Source organism: Onychostoma macrolepis, chromosome 25 (genome assembly GCF_012432095.1).
Source record: "Onychostoma macrolepis isolate SWU-2019 chromosome 25, ASM1243209v1, whole genome shotgun sequence".
NCBI classification, from domain to species: domain Eukaryota; kingdom Metazoa; phylum Chordata; class Actinopteri; order Cypriniformes; family Cyprinidae; genus Onychostoma; species Onychostoma macrolepis.
The window spans coordinates 332249-342871 of NC_081179.1; positions in this window are offsets into that span (position 1 = coordinate 332249).

The window sequence follows — 10623 nt, forward strand, 5'->3', positions numbered from 1 at the left end:
AAGAACAAAATCTCAAACAATTTCTTATACACATTTTATTTAGTTTTTTGAACATGTAGAGCACATGTAACGACTCTCACCTCTTCGTTGCTCAGGCTGGCGTTGGAGCAAACCATTGATGACGTCTCTGGCACCCTTTCTTATGTGACCTGGAAAACTGTAATACGCTCTAGAAATCTTGCCGATCATTTGTGATCAAGTGAATAATTTGCACAGCAGCAGATCTGAAAGTGAATCATATCACAGGACGAGCTAATCTCTGAACCACAGACAGACTCACTGTTTCTACTTTAACAGACAAGAGTCTGCTGAATGAAGAGCTGATAGAAGAGCTTGATACTGATATTCATGATGATAATCTTACGGTAAGGTCTGGAGCTGGAGGAGCCGCTGGACGCTGTGAACATCAGAGATGAGGTGTTAACGGAGAACGGAATGGAGCTTCAGTATGAAATGTGTTTCTGACAGCGATCTCCTCCCCATGATCTCTGCCGTATGTGTGGAGTGTTTTATTTATTTATTTATTCATGAACAGGTAGAGCACATGTAGCGACTCTCACCTCTTATTTCTGGCTGTGTCCAGAGCTCCAGGAACTCGTCTTTACCAATACAGACCTGTGCTGTGAATCTTTGGTGATAAAATATGCTGATAAAACGGTTATGTGACAGATTCTGTACAAAAACTTTTTATTATCTTTGAAATTAAAATAATTTAAAACACAGCTCTCAGGGTGGACCTGCAGGAGCCTAGGCACGTGGTTGATGAAGTGTACCAGCATATTGTCTATGCAGTCCTGAAGGTCTTGGTTAATGTCACTCATCTTGTCCAGCTGGATTGAATGTTTCTGCAGGAGCGTATCCTTCTCTGGAACTAAACAAACAGCTGATGGAGAGTCAGGTGATCATATAAGCCGCTGTCTCTCTCCACTAGCAGCTAAAAACAAGAACGAGAAACACTTTAATATCATATCTGAGAAATACTCGAATACAACACAAGCAGAAGTGTGAGGTTTAAAATATATAAATGGAATAGATGGAATTGAGCAGCCGTACCTTGATCTCGAGGGCGATGGTGTTCATGCACCGTAAAGATTGTAGATTTCCCAGTACAGTAGACAACATCACCGTCTGCAGAAATGCCCTAGCCAGCTCAAATCTGAACATGTTTTACACTATAAAAATACAAAGATTGGAAAGACAGAATCAAAATACATAAATTCTATCTATGAAGAAATGCATCAGAAGACTGGTGTTTCTTTAGCCATTAACTTACCCAACTTCCCAATGGATTTTACTTTTAAAAGAAAACCAATTTTATGTTAAAATGCTGTTTATGCTGTTGATCTGCAAAATAAAAAAACATCAAGGTGACTTCAATGGACTCTGCAAAGACACACACGCACACACACACACACACGTCTGGTTTGCTATCCTTGTGGGGACTCTCCATAGGCGTAATGCTTTTTCTACTGTACAGACCGTATATTCTATTGATAGTTTTCACGTGACGTCAGACCCTTGCTTTGCTCCACTGACCGCCAGCTACTTTTACGCAGTTTGCATCAAGTAATAATGTAGTAAAATGCAGATATTAAAAGGCGAGATTCAGTGTACACCTTATTGATGGTGTACATTTTGTACAGGCAAGAGAATGAAGCCAGAATATAAACGCAATGTGCAAAGTTTCACATTAAATGGCTTCCCATAGAAAACCATTATAAGGAAAACACTGAACCGTTAAGCGGACTGCGTTCATATTCCGGCCTCATCTGCTAACCTGTGTAATCTATGCATCATTAATGTAGTGATTACTGAATTTGATCTTTTAATATTACTGTTTTAAATATATTAAGGCACTTTAATTGTTTTTACAACATTTTGTCGCACTTTTTATGATTGAAATATTGCCGCGGGTGCTTAATATGGATCGCAAATGGCCAAAACTTGCATTTTGTTCAGAAATACCTTTGTTTTATTCTTTTGAGAGGTGATCTAAATATTTGCGGCTTCAAAAATTGACACACTTGTGCTGCAGTTCTATGGATGTTTTGCCCTCCAAGTCTTCGAGAAGGTCACGTGACTGAAAACTATCAATTGCCCTACACCAACCCTACACCTAAACCTACCCCTTACAGGAAACTTTCTGCATTTTTAGATTTTCAAAAAACTCTAAATTAAAACTTTATTAGCTTGTTCACCCGTGGGGACCTCAATTTAGGTCGCCACCGTGACACGAGTCCCCATGAGTCTGTGTGTACTCAGGTTTGAGTCCCCACCAGAATAGAAACACAGGTATACACACACAAACACACACACAAACACACACACAGAAGAAAGAGAAAAAAAAAACGCTGTATTGAACAATGGAGCAACACATTTTATGTGAAAATAAATCATTTAAATTATTTATTTTGTTTAAAAGTCTTATAAATGTACGAGGTGGCAAGAGGGCCTTTAACTCCACACACGGGGCACACGGTATTGATACAAATACTTCAGCTAAAATAATGGGTTTCTTTTGTTTTTTTTAAATAATGTCTAAGTTAATACTTGTTCAAAACAATCACTTTAGCAAAATTTGTAAAATTTTTTTGCTTATTTTGAAAATAAAAATTAATTTTTGTTCAATAAATATACTGTCATAATGTTAATAAAAAATATATATTTTAAAATACAGAAACAAAATCATTTTAATAAGTAAAGATTCTGAAGATGGGCAGATGCTCTTCAATCTGTGAAAGAGTGTGTTAAAAGATTGTGGAATACTTTAAAAACAACGTTCCTCAACGTCAAATTGCAAAGGCTTTGCAAATCTCATCATCTACAGTGCATAACATCATCAAAAGATTCAGAGAAACTGGAGAAATCTCTGTGCGTAAGGGACAAGGCCGAAGACCTTTGTTGGATGGCTGTGGTCTTCGGGCCCTCAGACGACACTGAATCACTCATCGGCACGATTCTGTCATTGACATTACTAAATGGGCCCAGGAATACTTCCAGAAACCACGGTCGGTAAACACAATCCGCCGTGCCATCTGCAGATGCCAACTAAAGCTCTATCATGCAAAAAGGAAGCCATATGTGAACATGGTACAGAAGCGACATCGTGTCCTGTGGACCAAGACTCATTTAAAATGGACTGTTTCAAAGTGGAAAAGTGTTCTATGATCAGACGAGTCCAAATTTGACATTCTTGTCGGAAATCACAGACGCCGTGTCCTCCAGGTTAAAGAGGAGGGAGACCTTCCAGCAAGTTATCAGCGTTCAGTTCAAAAGCCAGCATCTCTGATGGTATGGGGGTGCATAAGTGCATACGGTATGGGCAGCTTGCATGTTTTGGAAGGCACTGTGAATGCTGAAAGGTATATAAAGGTTTTAGAGCAACATATGCTCCCCTCCAGACGACGTCTATTTCAGGGAAGGCCTTGTGTATTTCAGCAGGACAATGCAAAACCACATACTGCAGCTATTACAACAGCATGGCTTCGTAGTAGAAGAGTCCGGGTGCTGAATTGGCCTGCCTGCAGTCCAGATCTTTCACCTATAGACAACATTTGGCGCATCATTAAACGAAAAATACATCAAAGATGACCACGAACTCTTCAGCAGCTGGAAACCTATATCAGGCAAGAATGGGACCAAATTCCAACACCAAAACTCCAGAAACTCATAACCTCGATGCCCAGACGTCTTCAAACTGTTTTGAAAAGAAGAGGAGATGCTACACCATGGTAAACATGCCCCTGCCCCAACTATTCTGAGACCTGTAGCAGGCATCAAATTTGAAATGAGCTCATTTTGTGCGTAAATTGTAATTTTTTTTCATTTTAAACATTTGTTATGTTATCTATGTTCCATTGTGAATAAAATATTGGCTCATTTGATTTGAAGTTCTTTTAGTTTTCATTTTATTCAAATTTTAAAAAATCATCCCAACATTTACAGAATTTGGGTTCTACCATTTCTACAGAAAATTCAGCAGGATTTTTAACTCTGCTTCTACAAAATGATGAATGTGTGTTTTTTTTTTGTTTTTTTTTATTCAATACTATCATGTTTTGTACATGAAGCTAAAGAATATTTCCATTAATTTACCAAATTTCAATACAGACACGGTAATTTTTCTCACTGCAAACTCTGAAACACAGAGACTTCTGAGTTGTCCGCTCATAATTCAGACTTTATGTGGCGTTCATGTGTGTTCAGCTGGTAAATACGATCTTTGCGACTGAACTTGGACGCAGCAATAGTCGTTAGATGTTCATTACAGCAGCATCTCAGAGAAATGATCTTGTAGAGAAACTGAATGAAGCGCATGAACACAAGAGTAAAGTGTTCACAGTTACAGACTACATGTGAACCTGATTAAAACCAGTCGACGGCTTTCTGTTGTGTGTGTAAATCAACTAGAATAATCTGTCATTAGCTGCCATCTTCAGTCCATTCATTAGCAGAAGCTCAAACACGTGACTGTCTTCAGGACGTCTCAAGCGGCTGTGAGAAAGCAATAAGAGCCTGGAGAAGTTGAGAAATGCTGGACTTTATTCAAACGAGGAGCAGAAAGCTCCGGACGGCAGCAAATGTCTGTGAGGTTCAGGTAGAGACGTCTGTCTGGAGCGTTTAGAAATATGCAGATTGTGCTGGAGTTTCTAAATCATATTGTTTTCACTGCAGTTGTTCTGTGTGTTCAATATTGCAGTTTGGATGCTTTCATCGCCAGCAGACTGACTGTGTTTCCAAAACAGCTCAAAGCTTTGAAATTAACCTCTATTCGTGTAATGGCAGAATTTTACCGTTGATGAGGCTTTTTGAACATGAGTCCCATCAACATCCCAGCCAGCATGTCCTTGTGGGCCCCACGTGGGATTTATCTGGGCTATATGGGCACATTGATGGGCTGAATGTGGGCCCCAGCTTGGATAAAGTTGTGGGCCCCAGTTAGGTTGCCCATTATTGTTTATTTGTGGGTCCCCTATGGGCCACATTTGGGCTATATTAGGATATATTAATAGTTACATAAATTTATATCATAATATACTGTGTATAACAATCCAAGACCATTTACTTATGAATAATCTCATTTTATTTTATTTATAAGTATCTCAAAGGGAATTTTTTTTTCCTTATAATCTAAAAGCACTTGTTTTATGCAGTCATTGCGTCATGTGATGATTGGCGTGCATGTCTTCCCGCCCCTTCTCATTTTTAAAAAAACCCCCAAAAAAACCAAGAGCAACGGTTTGCTACTCACCACTTCAACACGGTCGGGCACCTCCGTGTCAATGGATAAACTCTCTTATCAAGGTAACATTTAGATTTCATTTTATATTAGCCAAATTACTGCTGCTTTTATATAATTGGATATTTTTTTAAATATTTGAAAATTCAGTAATGGCAGAGTCCACACTAATGAAACTTGCGAAGACTGTAGCGATTGAACTATCGTAGCTAAACAGTTATATAAAAATTAAAATGTTGGCAGTTAACCAGCAAACTTTCAGTAGGATGTTTTATTTATACAGTCACGGGGCAGAAGCTGAAAACAAGTTTATGCTCGAATGTTTCTGTGTAACGCAATTGCCCATATAACGTTTCCACTTCAATAAAAAGCTTTTAAAGTGAGCTTATACAGGCACGTCTGCTTCATAATAGATTAAAAATGCTATCTTTGTGGGCAAACGTGTCGGATGTGTAAGTCAGACAGCTATTTGGTCTCTGAACGGGGCTTGAGAGAGAGTTGATAGTGAGGGCGCGGGCGCAGCCTCCGCCGTGTTGCCAGATCCAGCTATTATAAGCGTCTTTGTGGGGAGCATAAAACTAATAGGTTACAGAGTGAAATATGCAAACACTGGTCATTAAGACTGCTATGCATTCAGTTTTCTAGTTAACCTTTTACAAAAATCATGCTAAAACATTCATAAGAGCAACAGACAAAGTTCTTAATATCATACATATAGCAAAACTTATTAAGTTATTACAGTAATAAGCATTGTTGCTTGACTGATACATAAATTTATCCACACCTAACATGTAGTAAAGTATCAACAAATTGTTTATACTTGTTGTCAAACACAGAGAGTGTAATGAGTTGCATTTGAGGTGTTATTAGGTTTTAGGTGTTACCAAACATCTCCCCATCCGATGGCATGGCACCATGACGGATTTACTGTGAAGATGAAAGCTCACAAGAGTGTGGTAAGTTAACTTTAATTTTCAACTTTCAACTTTATTCTGATGATGTTTGCAAGATATAAAGCTACATTCATTTTTATAAGAATATGTGAGCAAACGCTCAGTTTCTGAGTCAAGCTGTGCTAACTTGCCTTTTCCTCCCACAGCATGGCTGTCAGACCGGGGGGAGACTCGTCGTGAAGTCCAAAGAGTATGTTAAATTGGTAGGTATACATTAAAAAACATGTATACAGTTTTCTTCAGCATCATGGACGTATTATTGTAATATTACTTGCTTACTTTCCTAGTAAACTAGTATTTTCCTCCCGCAGCGGCACTAGCAGACCAATGGGGAGACTCGTGAAGACGACAATTTGTATGAGTATGTTAAATACTTTAAAACACTTGCAGTTGTCTCATTTGTTTTATCAATTAAGTCGTGCTAACTAGCATTTCCCTCCTGCAGTGGTGCTGGCTGACCAGCTGAACCATTGTGAGGCAGGCGGGAAGCGTCGTCGCCATAAAGAAAATAATTTTACATGTTTTGAGATGATATGTGACCCTGTCCAGTCTTAAGTGTCAATTTTTAAAAATTGAAATTTATACATCATCTGAAAGTTGAATAAATAATCTTTCCATTGATGTATGGTTTGTTAGGATCGGGCAATATTTGGCCGAGATACAACTATTTGAAAATCTGAGGGTGCAAAAAATGTAGTTCTTAGCAATGCATATTACTAATCAAAAATGAAGTTTTGATATATTTATGGTAAGAAATTTACAAAATATCTTTATGGAACATGATCTTAATATCCTAATGATTTTTGGCATAAAAGAAAAATGGATAATTTTGACCCATACAATGTATTTTTGGCTATTGCTACAAATATACCCCAGCGACTTAAGACTGGTTTTGTGCTCCAGGGTCACATATGTGTTCTCTGATTATTGTTGTATAGTCTTAATAATCAAGTACATTAACTCTTCAAACTTTTATTTTTATATCTACACCATTTATTTTCCACTGGCACAATGTGTTATCTGTGATTTTACTTGTAGGCTATATGTATGTTCACTGATTAAATATGGTTAATATGCTGGTAATTCTGTGTTATTGAAGTTCAGCTGTGAAATATAAAAGATGATTTGTGAATAAAGCTGTTGGTGTGAAGCAATAACTTGTGTTATTGAATATATAACAAAATAAAAAAATAAGAGTACACTTAAAACTACTGTACTTAGTTTCACAGTAATTTTACTGTGGTATGAAATACAGCAACTACTGGATAATTGTTGCCAGTAAGTTACTGTTAATTTGACAATAAACATTTTACGGTTATACACTCTTTTGAAATCAAACTGCGTTGCGTTGTTGTGTAGGCTGTCTCGCAACAAAAATAGCTCCTAGAACATAATTACATTTCTAAACTGAATAGTGTCACTTTTAACTTGTTCATATTACCTTTAGTAGCATAACTATCCCTTTAAGTGACAGTTCTGTCAATTAGGCAGAAATATGAAGTACTGGCACGGCTTAATTATAACCATGCATGCTTTTTAATGCTTTTTTGAATGTTTTAGTAGTATTTTAATATAATTGCCTTTTCTGTTTTTCTTTCTTTATTGTTTTTTAGGTATGAAGAATAGAGGAATTAATAAAGAAATATAAATGGGGCCCAGTGCTGACCCACTGTTTTCCCACAAAAACCCCATATATGGGCTTTTTGTGGATTCAGTGTGGTCACCCATTTGTATAATATGAAAATATAATGAAAATCTACATGGGCCCCACTTGGAGCCCACTATGGACCCATCATGTGCCCCTATGGGCTAACACACATGGAGCCAATGGACAAAATTGTATGGGTCCCATTTGGGTTGCCCTTGCGTGGCCCAAGTGACAGCCCATCAAAAACCCACATGGGGCCCACATGGAAATGTTGGCTGGGATGTGGCCCAAATCCTGCTTTACTGCAGACTGATTTTGTGTTCTTATGATTGGTTTGATGACTCTTTAGTGAAGTTAGTGATGGACGCTTTTCAAACACAGATTCATGAAGCTTCAAACATTTACACTTTCCAATCAGCGCTTCACAGTTCAATTCAAACTCAAGTCACGTGATTTCAAAGTGACTTACAAATGAAAAATTTGTCATTTTTATTTATTTATGCATTTGGCAAATGATTTTATCCAAAACGACTCACACTGCATTCAAGAAAAGGATTTAATCTGTTCAAACACTGCTGACATGAAGCAGATGAGTGAAGAACTCATGAACGGCCAGCAGATGGAGCGGTCACTCATGAAACACACAGATGATTTAGTCTGAATGAACATAATCCTGATAGAAGATAAAGTACAAGTAACCATGTGATCATGCATAATGAAGATAGCAGAAAAGTAATGCAACTCCATCAAACTGAGAAACAAGACTGTCATAAAGTTTACGTTTAGATTAGGTTATGCGTTACTGTACTTTCAGTATTTTTCTTGGACTCATCCACAATGATACACAAATAACATAAACAATGACATCATAAAACATTTTCACATTAAAACATCATTTTGAAATAAAATGAATCGAAGCTAAATGTAGAAATTAAAACAGACTTCCAAGCACATCCTTTTAGACAAATTTACCATCATTGAGAAAGATCATAAGCAGTTGTTCATAATATTTATATATGTATTTATGCAGATGCTTTTATCCATTGCATTCACGATATACATATAATCAGAGCAAATGCCGCTCACATGAAGCAAATGATGATGAGATTCACTGTCGTGATGTACTCATGAATGGCCAGTAGATGGAGCGGTCACTCAGAAAAACACACAGATGATCACGTGACTTCAGATGATGTTTGGGTTTCACTCAGTTCTGGGGTCTGTATCATGAAGCCGGTTTAGCTACTAGCCAGGTAAATTTCAGTTTAGTTTGCACCAATCCTGCACCAATCCCACATTTAGTCTAGGACTAGGCTTAAGCCTTGTCTGTGAAACCGGGGGATAGCATAGTAGGTTATACATACCACTTAAAATAGTTTCAAAATACTTAGTATAAATATGTTGTAATTTTCCAGGTTTTTACCCCTTTATTCCCCAAACGTAGCATATTATTGCCTTATACCTACATGGAGGTACTGAATAGGTACACTATAATTACAAAAAAGTTACAATGTAAATTATGTTTACTTATGCTGTAAATTGCGGGCTGTAATCTAAAGTGTTACCTACAAGTTTCATTAAATTAGGCTAAATTAATCAAAATAATGGAAAAAATTGTATATTGCTCAAGTTGATATGCTGCACTGAATAAAATAAATTTAAAAAAATTTAATTTTTTTTTTTTTACATTTTATTTTATTTTATTTTGTGCAAACCATTCAGAAGACAGCAAAAATAGCAATTTTTCATATCTCCTGACCATAACCTGAGGCTACATACAGTGTTTCGGCACAGCAGCACGCTGTGATTTGTCTTGATATGCAAACTTGCAGAGATCCAGCCTCAAGTCCAGTTTAGGCACGCTCTTTGTCGGAAAACACGCACATTATTTTAGAACAGCTGGGTTTATTAAAGTCAAGTCACCTTTATTTATAAAGCACTTTTTACAGTACAGATTGTTTCAAAGCAGCTTTACAGTGGTATCAGGAAAAATATGCATTGTCAATGTCAATTTTGTCATTGTTCAGCAGTAAGTTGATTCAGTTCAGCTGTAACAATTATTAATTATTGATTTGGTTCATTTCATCTATACGGTAGCTCTGGAGAAAACGATGATGTCATTGACCTGCTCATTTCAGTTCTCATATACCCAGCCAACATTTGTGTGTGGGGCCCATATGGGTTTTACATGGGCTGAAAAAGTGGGCCCAAAATGGGATTGTCCGTGGGTTCCATAATGGCCCAATGCCAATTGCCCACATGGATTTCACGTGGGATTGTACTTGCCAGCAGGTGGGCCCCAACTGGGCAACATGTGCAAGACCCATCTTGGCCCCAGCTTTATTTTTTATGTGGGTACTACAAGGTTACTACATGGGTTGTAAGTGGGTTTGTCCACTGGTTCCATGTTGGCCCCATGCAACCTATCCATGTGGGTTTTATGCAGGATTTTCCTGGGTTTTAGGTGGGGCCCAACAAGAGATCATATGCAATACCCATCTGGGATCCATCTAAGTATGGGTTGTAAGTGGGTTTGTCCACGGGTTCCATGTTGGCCCCATGCAACTTATCCATGTGGGTTTTATGCAGGATTTCACTGGGTTTTAGGTGGGGCCCAACTAGGGATCATATGCAAAACCTATCTGGGTGTTAGGGTGGGCCCAACAAGACAATATGCTTAAAATTTCAAATTTATTGAAACTACCCATCATATTATGCTATATTCTGATACCTAATTGTTATAATTAATGTAACTGTTAAAGTTAACACACATTTTGAACCTG